Raw genomic sequence first — 19,561 nt, 5'->3', positions numbered from 1 at the left:
ATGAAAAGTAATTTATTAAATGATGTAACATTAACAGTTTTTGAAAACTAGTATTGAAACATCCTGACATATCTATGCTATAGTTGAATCTGTAGGGTTGTCATAACTTTTCCTAAACAGTATTGCCAGTGGATATTTATACTAACTATTAATTATGATGTGATTTAAGTAATAAGATAAAACCAAAGAACCACAGTTAGTTTACCACTTCAAGTTTAACACTTTATATCTGTGAGAACTGTAGTCAGGGGATTCCAAATGAGTAGGTTTTATTCCATTGTTACTGTATAGGTAAAGACAATTTTGAATGCCTGTTAATCAAACAATTAGTATAAAATACACTGGTTATAAATGATTCTGAAAAATAACTTTATTGAACTTATTCAACAATACATTTTATATTTATCAATACAACTCACTTGTTACTTATCTTCAGCTAACACTGATTACATAAGTTTGTGTACATGAAAAGTTAAAAAAATGGATAGTACCATTTTATAGTGCAATTAGAACTTAATATTATAATAAATCACTGTGACTGCATCAGAGAAATATATCACAGCCATACTGTTTACTCAGGTTCATATGTAAGGTTAGGTTGGTTCAGTATTTTAGTGAGAATTTATACATGTATCTTAAAAAAATATGTAAAACAAGGTTAATCGTATGAAACACAATAATTTATTAGAAAATTTACAAAATACTCTAATGAATAACATAACATTATTCAAGTGTGATGAAGCTGTTGTAGTAATAACTTTGAAGTTTTCTTTCACTGAAGACTGATTGTTGAATCTAGTTATGTTAAGTCTTTGTTCAAATAATAAACATATAGAGGAGCAATAGATGCTCGCAGTTCTACATACTGGTATTATCATTTGTTTGTTGAATATAGACATGTTAATTTGTTGTTCATATGATATGCATATTTTACCAAAGAGAAACAATAGATGCTTAGAGTTCCATATATTATAGTGCTTTCCTAATTGTTGCATCTATATGTGTTGATTCCTTATTCGTGTAATAATAATATATGTATACAATTCGTCAAAGAAAAGCAAAGGTGGTTACACTTCTTTATTAATGTGGTTGTATAGTTGTATATAATGTTCTTCTTCAATTATACATGTAGTAAAATCCCAAACCTAACAGTGAAACAGTTACTTAAAAGCTCTACAACCACAATGCTCTGTATTACCTTACCTTCAGATGCTGATGTTAAATATAATATAGCTTCCTCTCTTGTAGTTTCTGTAATCAGTTTGTGTATAGAAGCTTGAACAATTTTTAAAAGCCTCTCCCTTATTCTCAGGCTTAAAATTTTTTCATTCAATATCCCTGAAATTAAAATTTCCCATAATACAACATTTCTTTCAGCTACCAATCTAATCTCATTATACAGTTTTTCACTGATTTTCAAATTTTGACCTCGTGATATATAAGAAATCCCACTAGTACTAACCCAAACTGACTCAACCTTACTGCTATTTTTCTTCAACGTGCTCTGACTCAGTAGGATGAAATGTGTTGAAGTTAATTCAGTTGTTTGTACCACTTTTTAGAAAGTATGTTTTTAAACATGTGAATTAATTATTATACTAACTTCATAACATACTATACAGGTTATAGTTTTATAATTCAGTTCTTACAGCTGTTTGGTTGGATTTGTTTCTTATACTAACTTCATAACATACTTTGAATACAGGTTATAGTTTTTATAATTCAGTTCTAACAATTGTTTGGTTGGATTTGTTTCTTATACTAACTTCCTAACATACTTTGAATACAGGTTATAGTTTTTATAATTCAGTTCTAACAATTGTTTGGTTGGATTTGTTTCTTACAAGTAGTTCATTGATGTAAGTTTTTGTATAAGTGTTCAAAAGAATATCTCTTGTTGTCATGTTTTTAAACATAAATGTCTCTGTACATTTTATTTTGTCATATCAGTTTACTAGAGAGAGACACAAGAATAAGTAGGATTATAAACAACTTGTGTCATTAAAGTCACAATTTGATCGCATGCCCAGGAAAAGGAGTAACTATATACAGTGGTACCTCAGTTCTTGAACTTAATCCGTTCCAGAAGGCTGTTCAAAAACCGAATCAATTTTTTCCCATAGGAAATACTGTAAATTAAATTAATCTGTTACAGACCTCCAAATATTATTCATTATGAAGCATTTTAAGTAAAAATATTGCTTATTTATACCTGTATAATAATACTTACATGCATAAATTCAATCACAAAACTATAAACACAATAAAAAAACAATAAATAAAAATGTAACTCCACTTTACCTGTGCTGAGGAGAGCTGATGGTGTAAGTGAAAGGTGGTGAGGAATGTAGAGAGTAGGAGGGTTATTATTGTTTGAAAGGGGAGTCACCTTCCATAAAAACGTCAGGTAATTCTCCTTCTGGGGTTCTTTCTCTTTTATGTCTTTTGCACTGCTACAACCTGTTTGAAACTCACTGAACCTATTTCTCACTAAAAACTTGTCTAATGAGGTTTGTTTCTGCCTGGCACCCTCCCCATGTCTAACCACAATAAATAAAATGAATAGTTGAAAGTACATTAAATGTAAGATCAATGTTTTCAATAAATGTTTTATGCAGGTTCTTACTTTAAATGTTACTTTTTTCACTACAGGTAAGTAAACTTTAGTTACTAATAACAAGAGGTTATCCTCAGTAGCTATGGTACTTGAAAGTATTTCAGGCAGAATAAATTAATCTTAGAGACCATTTTCCCTTTCTATTAGCTATATTTTCAGCACCAGCAATACCAAGCATGAAGCACATGTGTTCTAAATTCAATTTTATTACTTATCAGGATCTCTACTAGCCTACCCTTAAATTGAGATTCTTATAGGTATGATTAGAATAAAATTGGGCATGGTTAAATACATCAATTGAAAGATTTGTCCTCCTAAAACCAAAACTATTACTAAATATCAAATCAGTCAAAAGATATTGGTGCTATAAGCTAAAATATCTTACTTCATAAAACAAACAAAAAACTCAGGCATTCTGCTATGCTGATGCTAAAAACACCACATTAGAAAAAGATATATATATAAATCATTATTAATAATTAGCTATTAAGGGTAGGGACAACTGTTCAAATGGTGTAACCACAGACCTACTGAGTGTATAAAATTTAATTGCAAATATCCTGATATAAAAACTATTTTACACAGCAAATACCTGTCAGATAAGAACAAATCCAACAACTAACAGTCTAAATGACAAATTACCAGGCATAGCAAATACCTAAAGAACATGTATCATTTAGCACCAAACAGACCAGTTAACAACAGACAATCTACTTTTCACAACAAAGGCCTATCAATTATGTAAACATTTAACAGTTACACATCTTAGTAGACAACCTACATTTCATAACAAATATGTATCAGTTATATAAACATTTAACAGTTAAACATCTCAGCACACAACCTACTTTTCACAATAAAGGCCCATCAATTATGTAAACATTTAACAGTTAAACATTTTGGGAGAAAACCTACTTTTCACAACAAAGGTTCATCAATTATGTAAACATTTAACAGTTAAACATTTTGGGAGACAACCTACTTTTCACAATAAAGGCCCATCAATTATGTAAACATTTAACAGTTAAACATTTTGGGAGAAAACCTACTTTTCACAACAAAGGTTCATCAATTATAAAACTGTTAACAATTGATACTGGTAATGAAACATTGTGAAGCTGCAAGATTTAGTAGCTGAATGAAAAAATTTAACGACTGGTGTTGACTGGGCATGGGAATTTTGATAAAGGTTAACATTACTGGTTTATAATAAATGCACACAAACATACAAAAATTTGTGTGTGACTAGCAGTTCCATATACACACATCTTAATAATAGACTACTTGTAATAAATAGTAAGTTGTTGGCATGGCTTTTAATGCACAGTACAGACTTCATGCTTAACAAATACTTGCAATATGCAATTAACCAATATGACACATCAAATTCTGAAACACTGAAGTTCCAGTTACAACTAGATTATGTTACAAACTTCTTCATGTTTAGTATGCAAATACCAGACTTTACTTTCCACTAGACACTGTGTAGGTTAAATACAGAGATGCCAACTATTTCAAATGACTGAGTGTAATGATTGTAGACAGAGCCCTTTATCATTTACGGCTACCAGGCCAGATCAATGTCTCTAAGCTGTTTATTATTATGTTATTATTATAACTATTATTATTTATTACTGCTATAGATTGCTCATTTATGACTGTGTTTTGTATATTTAATATATTTAAAAAATTCTTTTGAAATTATGTATTTTATTTATATGGTTTCATATTCTGAATTCTTACTCATAAATGTCGTTATCTGCATCGTTTTTGTCTTCCCCTCAGCCTTTTGTTGGTGAGATGCAAATTTTGTATGTCTGGAACAATCGTTTATCCTGCCCTGTGCCACAGAAATATTGATGTGACAAACTGTATGAAGCATGACAGTCACTGACTTTTGATGCAATGACTGGATATTTTGCACTCTACTCTTTCCTAAATTTTTGATTTAGTCCTTTTAAATTTGCCAGAAACAAGACAATCAGGTGAACGAGGCCTCTTTTTTCCACTTGTGAATGATCGCATTGGTGTTTCTATGCCGCTTAGAAAACGAGAAATACCCATCTACGCTGAGCTGATTGGCTGACAAACACTGATGACGTAACTATGGATTCCCCACGTACCTAGTATGGAGAAGCACCGCACTCAAACTATTGGTATACGTCGAGATACAAATATTTTTTATTATTTCAAGCACAAACATGATTATCGCAAGTAGCCATTTGGAGTGTCTTTTATTTATTATCGAAATTTATTTGTATCTCCCTAGAAATTTTCTTTTCACCCCTCTCAAGCCCTGGGGGAACAATTTATCACTTTATTTTATAGGCCTATTTTATGTATAATAATTTGGGATTTGCAACAAGTCATAATATTTGTCTGTATGAGCATATAGTCATAATGTATACACCAAAATCATAATTATTACACTCAAATCATAATGGCTGGCATCTCTGTAAATATATTTGTGTTAGATATAACCTTAAAATTACAACACATGAACATAAAGAATATTTTATTGTATTTTCCAGAATGTTTGTTACTTTTCATACAAAAACTTTATCAGCTAATAACACACACACACACACACACACATATATATATACATATATTATTGACCTTTGTTTGTATAGTTCTAATGCCCGAATATAGTCACAAAATAATAGACCATGGATGGTTTTAGATAGCTCATTCTTTAGGAGAGACACAGAAATGGAAGAGATTTTCAATCAAGTATCCTATAGGACCGGACCTACTTTCCTTCTAATTCCACATATGTTGCTAGTTTATGATACATTTGATAATCTTTAAGTACCTTCATTATGTGAAATATTCTATTCTAATACAAGAGTCCAGAACAAAATGTTTCTATTAAGAAAATAACTCGCAGTTCCATATACATACATCTTAATAATAGGCTACTTGTAATAAATAGTAAGTTGTTGGCATAGATTTTAATGCACAGTACAGACTTCATACTTGACAAATACTTGCAATATGCAATTAACTGATATGACACATCAAATTCTGAAACACTGAAGCTCCAGTTACAACTGGATTATGTTACAAACTTCTTCATGTTTAATGTATAAATACCACAGACTTTACTTTCCACTAGACTCTGTGTAGATTAAATACATTTGTGTTTGGTATAACCTTAAAATTACAACACATGAACATAAAGAGTAATTTGTTGTATTTTTCAGAATTTTTGTTACTGTTTATACTAAAACTTTATCAGCTCATAACATATATATTATTGACCATTGTTTGTACAGTCACAAAATAATAGGCCATGGGCAGTTTCAGACAGGTCATTCATGAGGAGAGATACAGAAATTGAGTATCCTGCAGCAAAATAGAAAGAATGAAAGATGAAATCCCTGGACACACTTATCTTGTAATTCCACATATGTTGCTAGTTTATGATACATTTTGATAATCTTTAAGTACCTTGATTATATGAAATATTCTATTCTAATACAAAAGTTCAAAACAAAATGTTTTTATTAAGAAAATAATATACTGGGATAACATATGTGTTGACATGAATTTACAGAGAAACACTTAATATACTTAATATATTTATGTACATTTTCAATTTACTTGAATAAAAAATCAATGGCAAAAGTGTACATATTGAAAAATAACTGTCTGCCTCCATATAAAATTTAATAACTAGCAATTTTTCTAAATGTCTTCATGAATTATTATATATATATAAACATACATACTCATAAACACACAAGTACATATATATACATATGTATACATAAACATAAAAATTCATTAATTTTATTGATTTGTTGAAGCACATGAACATAAGTGAGAGTTTCAAGGTCGGTGGAAATGTTGAACATATACAGATCAGTAATAATAAAGAAAAGTTTTTATGTCAGTAGAAGTATTGTACTGAAAGTTTTCATCACACTTCTCTGTTTCTTAATATTATACAAATGATGTGATTTAATGAATGGTAAAGATACGTATGTATGTGAAGTATAAGTATTCCCCTTGTAACTAATTATTTCTAAACAAATACAACATGAACCATAATTAAATATTGCCATATTAAATGTTCACGTTGGACTTTTTTAAGACAAACAATTTCTCTAGGCTTTGAAATTTTGTTTTTTCATCTGTTAATATTGTTTGTAACACCTGGAGATTTTATAATATTGTTACAGAATCGATTTTACATAGTTTTGAAGTTAAATGTTTACCTTTAACTGTTATTTTTATATAAATCACCTCACTAGAAATAAGGGCAGTCTTTCAAATCACTTGATCATAACTCATAAGAACAACTAAAGAAGTTCTATAGGCTTTCTAATTAATTTTGTTACTAAAGTTACTAGTATTGCAGTTAAAGGTTAATATAGGTTGAAAAATTCTCAAACTATGCTTAACAAAAGTACTACATCTACTGATATTTTACATGTTTCTCTTTTACTATGAACACCAGTACTGTTTGTCAAATATCACACATTAATTTTTGTATGTGTTTTAAAAACCAACATTCCAACAATGAAAATTAAACTCTATATAAAACATTTTTTAACAATAAATATAATCAATTAATTTTATTAAAGTTACATATTAAATAGCATCCTTTACCATAGTAGTTGTTATGACATTTCAAAAATGAACTGTAGAAAATGTTCTTTTATCCCCATCACACAGATATAATTATAGCAATTTAAAATAACAAAAGGCTCATTGATTCTTTAGTATATATAGATATAGTATGTTAGTTGTTAAGTACAAAGTTTAATACACAATGAACATTTTGTTACCTGATTTCAAGTACTGCAACCAGATTACTTTAGAATTACTGTCAGCCACTGGAGAGCATGTAATACAAAAAATATGTGAGATAATTTATATATAGTTAAACTGAATATGCATATGAACATTATTTAACAGAACTGAGAATCACTGATAATTAATAATTAGTATGATTATACATCCTCAATTATTTATATTTAATATGACAGTATATATAATAAACTGTATTTAAAATGGCTGAGTATGTATAATAACCTATATTTAGTATAATAATCTATATATAGAATAATTATTTATATTTAGTATGACACAGTATGTATTTATATTTAGTATGACACAGTATGTATTTATATTTAGTATGACACAGTATGTATAATAATCTATATTTAGGATAATTATTTATATTTAGTATGACACAGTATGTATAATAATCTATATTTAGTATAATTATTTATATATATTATGGTTCCTAAAAATTTTAGTAAGGCTGATTACACATGATAACTTATATTTTATAAGATCAGTTAACTGGATACACAAGATCATTTATATTCAGTAGGATATAGTTTATAGAATAATTTATAATAAGCATGATTAATAGGACTGCATATGAATAGTTACTCATATTTAGTATGATTTACTATTCATGATAATTTATATTCAGTTGGAATGTATATATGTAATAATTTATATGAAGTGAGAGTGTTTGAACAGCTCCCCTCCAAAACAAAGAGTCTTCTACTTTAAATGTTTCAACATAAATTCTTACAAGTTTTCAAACTGCTGTATACATTATTCTCAGTCTAATGTAATATTTACACTTCCAATACATGTATTTCTCTTTCCAGATAAGCTGAGAATATATAAACGTATTATTTATATAACATTAATAGTTTACTGTCAGAACAATATATTGTTTAAACCTTACTAAGATGGACATTGTATATATGTGTATGATCAAAATATTGAATACAATGTTGCACACTTTAACTATTCAAGATTCAAACAATTGGAAAAATAACTGGATTATGTGCAACAACCATTTCCTTATCACAGAACACAGACTGAAATACGAGTCCTTTCCTCACAATAAGAAAATAACTTTCACTTTTCAACAAGGTATTAATACTGTGATTATTATTTACTAACACAAACTACTGTCCATAGAGTGTCATTTCTCTGCTCTATTATATAATATACTGTGCCAACAACAAACTTCTAATACAAAATCCCAATTTAACTGTTAGTAATTTACTTACGGGTAAGTCAATCACCTGAAGTTAGCCTTTCCAGTCCTGGTTCCAAGTTATGTGTTATTATGGCCATTTTCAAAAAGTAAAGTAATAAAAGTTTTAAAAGACATGTAGCAAAATTTTAATAATAGCACACCAGGATGATTAATGGGTAGTTCAAACAGCAGCGTTAGTCACCTGAAGTAGGCCTTTCTAGTCCTGGTGTTGAGTTATTTAATGTTACAGCCATTTTCTAATTTCAAATCAAACTAGGGAGACTGCGATTCTTAAAAGGGAACCACATTAAAAAAGGTTAATGCCTTTTAAAAAACAAAAAACTTTACCAAGGTGGACAGTGTCACCATCAACTGTCTAACGTTATGGACAAACCTTGGGACAGAACATGTTTAAAATGGTGATATTGTTGAAAGTCATAATGACAGCAAGAAAGTAAAATGTGGCTTATTGTAATCTGAGTGTTACACAGACTACACACTGGTGCATGAGTTACAGATAAGAGAAAATGATGAGTTAAAAAACTGTGACCAATGCAAAGTCTAGTTAGAACAACTTCCTCCTTCTGATCCTTATGGAAGCAAGACGACCAAAGTCCAATACAGGTTTTATTTGGAAAAGCTTGTTTTCACATTACTCACTCCAAGTCAACTGCCAGTTGGCATGGAGCCAAGCCCTGAATACAGGACCATAGTCCATGTATGGAATAGACACAGTGATGATAGTGCCAGAGCAGATAGATTTAGCTGCTGTGTCTGTGAGCTCCTTCCTGCAAATACCAACATGCCCCAGTATCAGTGAGAACAGGGTGTGAACCAACATTAAGAAATTCTGGGGCCAGTAGAGAACTAAGCGAGTCAGTATAAATAGTGCAGTTGGAGTACAGCTTAGCTTCTATGTGATCCAGGGCAAGAGAAATGGCATACAGTTCAGCAGTGAACACAGAAGCTGTAGAGGGGATTCTGCATGCAGCAGTGAACACAGAAACTGTAGAGGGGATTCTGCATGCAGCAGTGAACACAGAAACTGTAGAGGGGATTCTGCATGCAGCAGTGAACACAGAAACTGTAGAGGGGATTCTGCATGCAGCAGTGAACACAGAAACTGTAGAGGGGATTCTGCATGCAGCAGTGAACACAGAAACTGTAGAGGGGATTCTGCATGCAGCAGTGAACACAGAAGCTGTAGAGGGGATTCTGCACTCAACCACCGAACCACAACAGATCATGGCAGAGCCCACAAAGTCACCTGATTTTGAACCATCTGTATAAATAGGAATGGAAGGACGGTTCAGAAGATGTTCAGTAAATAAAAGATGGTACTTCCAATCGGGAGTATCTGCTTTTTTCAGCCGATTTAAGAAAGGTCACATTTGGGAACTGTAATAATCCATGGTGGGATGGGCTGACCAGTGGATACTGCAATGCTATCCAAGGACAGACCTAATTCATCCAACTGTGCCCAGATACGAAGGCCAAAAGAAGCAATGGCAGATTGTCTGTTCTGAAAAAGCATGGCCCACCAAGGAAGGAAAACACAACCCCAGGTGGGATGCTTTGATAAGGAACAAAATTTTGAAGCATATAGTAAAGACAGTTGCAAATGGCAGAGGTGCAAAGAAGGTTCATGAAACTCTGAATGTATAAGTTCTGAACTGGGGAAGTGTGGAAAGCCCCAGTGCAGAGCCGAAGTCCGTGATGATGAATGGGGTCCAGTATCTTTAAGGCCAAGGGTCTGACAAAGCCATAGACTAGTGATCCATAGTCGAGTTTCGATCGAATAAGAGCACGATATATCTTTAGCATAGAACATCCATCTGCTTCCCAAGTGTTGGTAGAGAGGACATGGAGGATGTTCAGTGCTCTTGTACATTTGACCAGTAGCTGCTCAATGTGTGATATAAAGATAAGCCCCAAGAACTTGGTCTCAGGGACCACAGGCAGCACAACTTCACCAATATGGAGTTTAGGATCAGGGTGAATACCCCATTGGTGGCAAATTTACATGCAAAGGGTTTTAGAGAGAGAGAAATTAAAGATGTTTGCCGTGGTTCACTTCAGTTTGTAGCTGCTGCTCAATATATCTCATGTTCAACGACTGACACGAGATGTGAAAGTCATCAACATAGAGCCCATTTGCAACAGTGAGAGGGAGTTGTTCAGTGATTGCATTAATCTTTATACTAAAAAGTGTGACACTCAAAACACAGCCCTGAAGGACTCCAAGTTCCTGTAGAAAAAAACGGGAAAATGTCGAACCCACATGAACTTGGAATCTCTCGTCCATTAAAAATTTTTTAATAATAATGGGCAAATGGTCATGTAACCCATATATATGGAGGTCTTGCAAAATGCCATACCTCCATGTTGTGTCATAAGTCTTCTCAATGTCAAACAACATTGATAAAAGATGTTATTTGAGAAAGGTGGTCCATGGTGAAGCACTGTTGTCAGAACCCACACTGGGTGGGTGAGAGGAGGTTGTTTGATTCAAGGAACCAAACAAGATGAGCATTAACTATCCTCTCTAAGGTCTTACAGAGACAGCTCGCCAAAGTAATTGGACAGTAGTTTGAAGGAATCTTGGGATCCTTCCCAGGTTAAGAGAAAGGTAAGACAATAGCCTGGCACCAGGTATCAGGAAAAACATTCTCCTGCCAGATCTAGTTTAAAACAATTAGAATAATATTAAGAGAATCAGGAGATAAATGGTGCAGCATGTCATAGTGTATATCATATGGTCCAACTGATGTACTGCCAGACTAATGAAGGGCCAGTTTCAGTTCCACCAGTGTAAAGGGATGATTATAGTCAGAGAGACAGCTTGAAAGGAAAGAGGTGATCGCTCTGCTCGAGTCTTGATGTCTAAGAAGGTGGAGGAAGAAGTAGAAGTGCTAGATACCCAGCAAAAGCTTTCACGTAGAGTATCAGCGATGCTTCAGATATCAGCTACTTCCTGGCCATCAGAGAGTAGGATCGAGAGGGGGACAGAATTGTATTGCCCACTGACCTTTCGAATCTTTTCCCATATGACTTTGGAACTGGTGGTAGAAGATATGCCAGTTGTGAACTTAATCCTAGATTCCTCCTGGCTTTGACGCCTTACCCACCAAACATGTGCATGGGCTTGCTGGAAAGCAATGAGGTTTGAAAGTGTGGGATATCTACAGAAAGTATCCCAGGCCCGTTTTGAGCTTTCCAGCTGTGTGGCAGGCAGGATTCCACCACAGACGAGGATATAGTGAAAAACGTGTTGAGGTTTTAGGAATACATTGAGCAGCTGCTTGTATAATACAGTCAGTTACTGCTGCCACAATCGTCTATTGATGGCTGACAGACGATGGCAGGATCAAGTTCTACAAAAGCAGTGAAGGTGGACCAGTCTGCCTGATCCAGCTTCCACCGGGGCACATGGGTTGGGTGGCATCAACCATGGCCAGACTCTCTCAAGATTATAGGAAAATGATCACTGCCTTGTGGATTATTGTCAACCCTCCATGAAAAATGGGAGAATAATGAAAGGGAGCAAACTGAGAGATCAATAGCAGTAAAGGACTGACTAGGTGCATGAAAATAAGTAGAAGAACCAGTATTGAAAAGAGAAAGATTGTGATTAGAGAGCATATGCTCTACAGAGCAACCCCTCCTATCAATAACAGAGGGGATGATACCCAGTGAAGTCCACCAGGATTAAAAAGGGAGACAGAACTGTTCATTGAGAGCATTAAGGTGTTATTGATAATATGTCTCTCTAGATTACAGGTAGAGAGAACAAACAGTGATGGTATGACCCAAGGAAACACAGATGGTTATGGCCTCCAAGGGTGTGTTGAGTGACAAAGACATGGTGGGCACATGCTGATCAATCAACAGTGCCACCCCTCCATGCACTTGTCCATCACACAGTCTGTCATTTCTGTACAAAGAAAACTGCTGAAAGGTGACTGTATCGGCAGGTTTCAGAAATGTTTCCTGCAAGGAAAACATACAGGAAGGTAGGAAGCAATCAGTGTTTTGATGTCATCCAGATTAGAATGTAAACCTCGACAGTCCATTGTATCAAGATGGCCATTTTTAATGATGTGTAGATGAATTGGCTGGAGAGCCCTCCTGTTTACAACCATGTCTTTTTACCTTACTGTCCTTATTTGAAAGAGGTCTATCAACCCTCATGGATCCTGCCCTGGATCCATTGGGCAGGTCTTTGTTGTTGGAAGGGGATTCCAGTGACTGAGGATGTGAACAAATGATTGTTTTGCATCTTAGGGTGAGAGAAGAAGAGGTATGCGAGGAAATTCCTGTAGCCAGAACCAAAGGATGTAGATCTTGAGGTTTGTTGGAATGGATGGAAGGGACAGAGATGGGTGAAGAAGTTGATTCATCATCTTTTTTAACCATGGAGGTCAAAAGGCTTTTCATTTGTTTTGAGAACGATTCTCTTGGAGGCACATAGAGATCTGTCTGCTCTTTCACTGTAGTTGTGGAACGAAATGCAGCAACATGCGTCCAAGATGAAGCAGTGGACAGCAATTTTCAAGCCTCAGGATAAGCAATGTTATGAATCGTTTTCAAACACTGCACCTCTTTTTCTTCCAACCATTTAGGGTAAGAATAAAAGTAGGACAGGTGAGAGCCACTGCAATTGACACAATGTGGGTCTCTTTCACACTCATAGGCATCATGGTCATTGCTACCACAAGAAGAACATGTCAGGGAACCAAGACATGACATCTTTGAGTGACCGAACCTCTGGCACTGGAAACATCAGAGAGGGTTTGGAATGTACGGCCGTACCCTGCAATTAAGATAACCTGCCTTGATGGTGGCAGATGCACATGGTGATGTAAATGTCAGAACAACGATATTGGTAGGCAATGTAACTCCATCTTTGAGTGGAGATACGCCTCATTGCATAAACTCCTTGAGTGGAGAAACCAGCGAGAATCTCTGACTCGGGGATGTTCTTCAAATCCCTTTCAACAATAACTCCTCGTGACAAATTCAATGTAGCATGAGGTGTAACCTCAATAGGTATATCCCAATTGCCTTTGAATGCAACAGGAGTTCACTGTGTTCAGATGTGTCAATATGTCTCCAGATCAAAGCTTCTTTACTGACTTTGGAGAGCCAGTAAGTCCCTCCAGTCTGTTCTGAATAAAAAAAGGGGACATTTGCTCTAAGGTTTCTCTGAAAGAAAATGAGGTACAACAGGTGGTATAGATATTGAAGGTTTATGCTCAGAAACTTTAAGACATGGTCGTTTACCTACTGACTGTTTTTTCACTATTTTATTTAAATTTTTATTTGGAGGATCCATAGGAAAAATGGAAATTTCAGTGGTCACTGACCCCACCCACAAGGGGACGCACTACAATGTCAAACAAGGACACTGCAGCAATGTCAGGGTTTTGTGAGCACTATACCCAAACACCAGCATCAGAAACAATGTCCACAACACTTTTTGAGAACACTGGTACTTGGTTGACCCCAGCCCAAGTAGACCAGCCGAATGGGGTGCCACCCCTAGGACACCCGTCTATAGGAATTCAAGGACAAAGTGGTGTCATAGGGTTGGACCTCTCAACCACCAGGATCATCTTCTTCCCTTTATGGGTCGCCACGCACAGCAAACATGTGAGTGGATATTTAGATCCCAGAGAAGGTAAACTGAAAGAACATAACCTTCCCTGGGACGTCTCCTCACCACGTACAGGAATCCACATCGAGAGGTTATATTTGAAGATATTCATATTATAATGATTTAATAATAACAATAGCTTATCACCTTAGTCATGTGGTCAATAACTCTTTCAAAAGTCTCTCTTAATTCCGAGAGTCCTTTAGCATTTCCTGAAAGAACTGAATAAAACATAATTCCAAATACAGTAATGATGTACAGGCTGAATAAAATAATGTCAAAATATGATTGGACAATAAAAAAGAAGCAACTCATTTTTTATGAATAATGTAGAAAAATATGTATACTAAATAATTACATTTTTAAAATTATGAATTGATAGTAAACTCTCAATTTATAACCATATGTTTGTTTATATATATTTTCAACAGTGTTCCAGTGTTTGTCCATTCCAGCAGACAATGTTGTAGTCATTTATTTGTTCAAACAAGTTTCTGTATACTTCACAAAACTAACAATATTTATTCCAAAGGATATCACATCACCTCAAACAACCTGGAAAGTATAATTAGAAGTACAGAATATAAAAAACCTTTTATTCCTTGAACAATTGCAATTATTCTAGTCTAACCTTCTCCATAAATAATCCATAGTAAGACACAGCTATCTGGATGACTCATCTTAAATAAAACCAGCCTGAAGAGCTCAATTACTTTCTGGCATATTTTGTGTTATAAACTGTACATGATACATCATTTGCTAACATACATGAGTCTTTCATAAATAAAGTTTACAGTTTTAAGCACTATAATAGCTTAGTTTATTTTAATCAATACCAGCAATACTTAACTCTGTCATACAATTAAAGGTAAACAACAAAAACGTAAAGATCACCAGAGCATTAAGTAATCAAATATGGAGACAAAATGTGGGTGATGTGTTTCCAGGGTGAGTAATAAATGGAAAACATTCCAAGATGCACTGTATTCTAACACAGATACAAACACCTACAGTATGTACTTTACTATTACAATGCATCAGCTTTTAACACAGTAAATTTCTAGTTATAACTACACTATATTGACAACTTCTTCTTGTGTAATATGTAAATACTACATACTTTACTTTTCTCTAGACTTAAAGATCTCCAGACAGCAGATCAAGTCGATGTTTGTTGGTATGATCTTAAAACTACTATACATGGATGTAAAGAATAATTTTACAGTTACTGGTTATGAAGAGGTATCATACCAAAAACATATGATTTTATTATCCATAGAAAATTATACAAGGCACATTTTTTTTTCTTTTTTATTTTTTGTTGCATGTTACAAAATTTATCTTACTTTTTATATAAATGTTTATTAGCTTATAACTTTCAGATACTTATATATTACTGACCTTTGCCCTTATGATACAGTTGTTTCCACTGTTCTAAGGCTTGAATAAAGTTAATACACAAGATGACAGACCACAGACAGTTTCAGTTTGTTCTTGAGTAGAAAAAGAAATGAAAAGGATTCTCAACTGAGTGTCCTACAGACAAACAAAGATAAAATACAAGGACCTACTTACTTTGTATTTCCACATTTATATCTAAAGTTTATAAAACACTTTGATACTGTTCAAATAATTTCATTATCTCAATTAATTTATTCTAATAAAGAAGTCCAAAATAGAAATTTTACAATTAAGAAAAAAACTGTTTATTTAATGTTGTCTGATAAAATGTCATGCCACACTGGCTGATATGGATTTACAATGGTTTTTGTCTGAAGCCATAAAGCAAAAGGCAAGAAACAAGGCTCAAAACAAACCTAAATTCACTGTAGATGACTGCTGTAATATAAAGAAACACTGGATGTATTTTTTGAACACTTCAGAAATTTTAAAATGTATTCTGTTTCTGATTTCCTGAAAGAAAAATTGTACAGTAAAATATCTAAAATTCAAAATTCCATACACAATTTTGTAGATTTACAGAATAATAATAATGCACAAGATAAAAGCAGATACTAAAATTAACACTTCCATAAGTGTTAAATTAATTTTCATGACCTTGTAATCAACATGTAATCATTAATGTAGAGACACAACAAAATTCATGGTACCTAATGTAGATTTCAGTGTACACATCCTTTGTGAACATAAAAATGAGAATTTTCAATTAAGGATGTTTAATAAACTTTCATTTATAAATACAGCAAGTAAAATAATGACTGCTTAGAACGTAAAGTGGTTTTCATGTTAAAATAAATATACTTTTCTTGTTCTCAAAATTTTCAAACTTCATTTGCATAACCATTAAAATTTTCTAAATAAATGCAAAATGTTTTTCTTTAGAAAAACTTTAGATTGTGTCTGTTATTTTGTCTACCATTACTCTATACTGTATTAGATTGACTCAGTAACCACTACTTAAAAGTATGAAATAAATCTCTATATCTGCTACACCAGATTCTATGTTATTTGGAACACTGTTTGTCACAGATTTCTGTTTTTCTACTTCTGTCTATATTTTAAGGATTTTCCATTTCATCCATCTATAAGATTAATGAAAATATCTTTCCTCAAAAATATCCCCAGTTGTATGAAAACTTACTTTCAAAGAAAAAATAACCATCAATTTTGAGAAAATAATCATATCACACATTAACAAAACAACTTAAGTTCAAATTATAAAATACTATTATTTAAGTTATAAAATAATAAATATATTTCTTGTATTTGTTAATCTCAATCTAAATGTAATTGAAACTATAATTCTATAAAATTAAACAACATGGTCATTTCCTCTTTGAGTTTACCAATTGTTCATAAATTTCTGATGAAATAACACCTGTTCAAAGAGAATCATAATCAAATTGACGTTATGTTATTGGAAGTTTCTTAAGACAGTAATAATTAAAAACTTCTTAATCCTAAAATCTATTATTTGTTTCCACACTGTTTGCTGCCCAAAATGTCCACATACTGCAATATAAGTTTTGTTTGTTACAATACTCAATTATAAAGAACTAGCCTACAACTATATTATTTCTACATAAATTACAGAAGCACCTTATCAGTAATTTGTGGAATTAATTGTAATATTGACATGGGCATCCCAAAAAAATTGTTTAAAAATATGTTAAAAAGTCAATATGGTTAAGTAATGTCTTTTTACAAGAAGTTAATCATCCATAGACAGATTATCCAGTTTATCTTTCAACAGAATCATGAGAATCCCACAATATGTTATATAAAACATCAGAACTAGTTTTAAACTAACTGTGTTCTAAAATTCAATAAAATCAAATAAAACAAAAGGAAAATTTAAGTGATTATAGTGAAACCTGTCAGTTTGAATATCAGGTCAAACTACACTTCTATTATTTTCATCTTTCTCAGAAATACACAGATATATACAAGTTTTTCTTTGTTTTGCATTACTCAGGCTCCCTTTTCCCCTCCATTACCACAGATAATAAACTATAGTCTCAAACAGTATCAGTCTATCATGGTAAAAAAACAAAAAATCAAAGTGTGAGAAACCCTAACCTGAGGACTGATTTGTCAAAAGAGGTTATGTTAACAGTAGGAAAATATTCAGACCAAGTCAGACATTGCTTTAAACAGCAGGGAAATATTCAAACCAACATTAACAAGAATATCAAAGGATGAAAACAGTAACTTAAGGACTGAATGGTTCTAAACATATTACATTAATTTTGATTTGATCCTACAAACTTTCAAAATTCATTATATAGAATTTTAAAATGAAAAATTCTCACCTCTTGAATTGCTTCACACATATTATCTACAAACTTTGTACAATAGTCTTCATTTGTAACATTGAATGTTACCAGGACTTTGTTGTTGACTCCCTGTGAAAACTGAATTATATGTGGATAATCTGGACACAGAAAAGTTGTACAAGTTATTTTGATAATTATGAAAGCTTTCCTTAACCTTAAGTTTAATGTTTACTGTTGTTCATTTTTCACATTGTTTAACATATCTGAAATACTTCATCATTAACAAACAAGTAAAGTATAATACTAGGTAATAACTAAAGAACAACTCAGGACCTTCTGATGCATGATGTATCTGAACTATACATCAACTACATTAGACATTAAACTAATTAATTAAACATTAATAACTAAAGAACAACCCAGGACCTTCTGATGTATGATGTATCTGAGCTATTCATCAACTACATTAGACATTAAACTAATTAATTAAACATTAATAACTAAAGAACAACCCAGGACCTTCTGATGTATGATGTATCTGAGCTATTCATCAACTACATTAGACATTAAACTAATTAATTAAACATTAATAACTAAAGAACAACCCAGGACCTTCTGATGTATGATGTATCTGAACTATACATCAACTACATTAGACATTAAACTAATTAATTAAGCATTAATAACTAAAGAACAACCCAGGACCTTCTGATGTATGATGTATCTGAACTATTTACCTTCTATATTACACATTAAACTAATTAATTAAACATTAATAACTACAGAACAACCCAGGACCTTCTGATGTATGATGTATCTGAACTATTTACCTTCTATATTACACATTAAACTAATTAATTAAACATTAATAACTGAAGAACAACCCAGGACCTTCTGATGTATGATGTATCTGAACTATTTACCATCTATATTAGACATTAAGCTAATTAATTAAACATTAATAACTGAAGAACAACCCAGGACCTTATGATGTATCTGAACTATTTACTATTTATATTAGATATTAAACTCATTAATTAAATATTAATTAATAAATTTAGCATGAGGTTTGTCTTTCGTATATGACTCGAAATGGTTTGATTTAAACAACAAAAGTTTACACTTATGTTAATACAAGTGAATACCTTTAAAAAAAACAGTCTCAGAGATGGTGCAAATCTTGAGAGGGTTAAGTAGGTATGTTGTATGATATTTTAAACATTACTTATCAGTTAGTGAAATAAATCAGATGACTATACACACCAATGTTAAGAAGTGGATTAATTTGTACATCTTTTAATATTTTAACCAGAATCTTGGAGCCCTTGGTGATCACAGAGGAAAGATAGGGGTGGAAGCAAACATCCTCTTTGACACCCCACCAATCCACCTGCTACTGCAACCTCTGATTGGTGTCTTTACTAGTAAATACTGAAAATCCATAAAATGGAAAACTTCCTACAAAAATAGTAGTTTTCTCTAAATCATAATAAACAAATTTCAGAAATAACCTAAAGTAAATAAAAAATATATTA

The 19,561-nt window shown here is 32.6% G+C and overlaps 1 protein-coding gene and 1 long non-coding RNA gene across 5 annotated transcripts in view; one reads left to right on the top strand and one right to left on the bottom strand.

Moving 5' to 3' along the window:
• The window catches only part of LOC143230071 (uncharacterized), a 50,960-nt gene extending 31,488 nt beyond the window's left edge, over positions 1-19,472 (top strand). For both annotated transcript variants that reach the window (XM_076463077.1, XM_076463076.1), the window contains one exon: positions 19,339-19,472. The gene's annotated coding sequence lies outside the window, so the exon portion shown is untranslated. The remainder of the gene's footprint in view (positions 1-19,338) is intronic.
• LOC143230073 (uncharacterized) lies at positions 356-19,350 on the bottom strand. Of its 3 annotated transcripts, none has more exons than XR_013016223.1 (5): positions 18,063-19,350; positions 16,107-16,203; positions 15,691-15,825; positions 7,414-7,461; positions 356-5,965 (listed from the first exon to the last, which is right to left on the bottom strand). It is a non-coding gene; the product is annotated as an uncharacterized LOC143230073 (long non-coding RNA). The 3 variants fall into 3 exon arrangements; XR_013016221.1 differs by having other exon boundaries at positions 15,691-15,782; XR_013016222.1 differs by having other exon boundaries at positions 356-7,461; positions 15,691-15,782.
• Positions 19,473-19,561: the final 89 nt, after the last annotated feature.

Source organism: Tachypleus tridentatus, chromosome 10 (genome assembly GCF_004210375.1).
Source record: "Tachypleus tridentatus isolate NWPU-2018 chromosome 10, ASM421037v1, whole genome shotgun sequence".
NCBI classification, from domain to species: domain Eukaryota; kingdom Metazoa; phylum Arthropoda; class Merostomata; order Xiphosura; family Limulidae; genus Tachypleus; species Tachypleus tridentatus.
The sequence above is the reverse complement of the archived record's forward strand: the minus strand, read 5'-3'. Positions and strand labels throughout refer to the sequence as shown.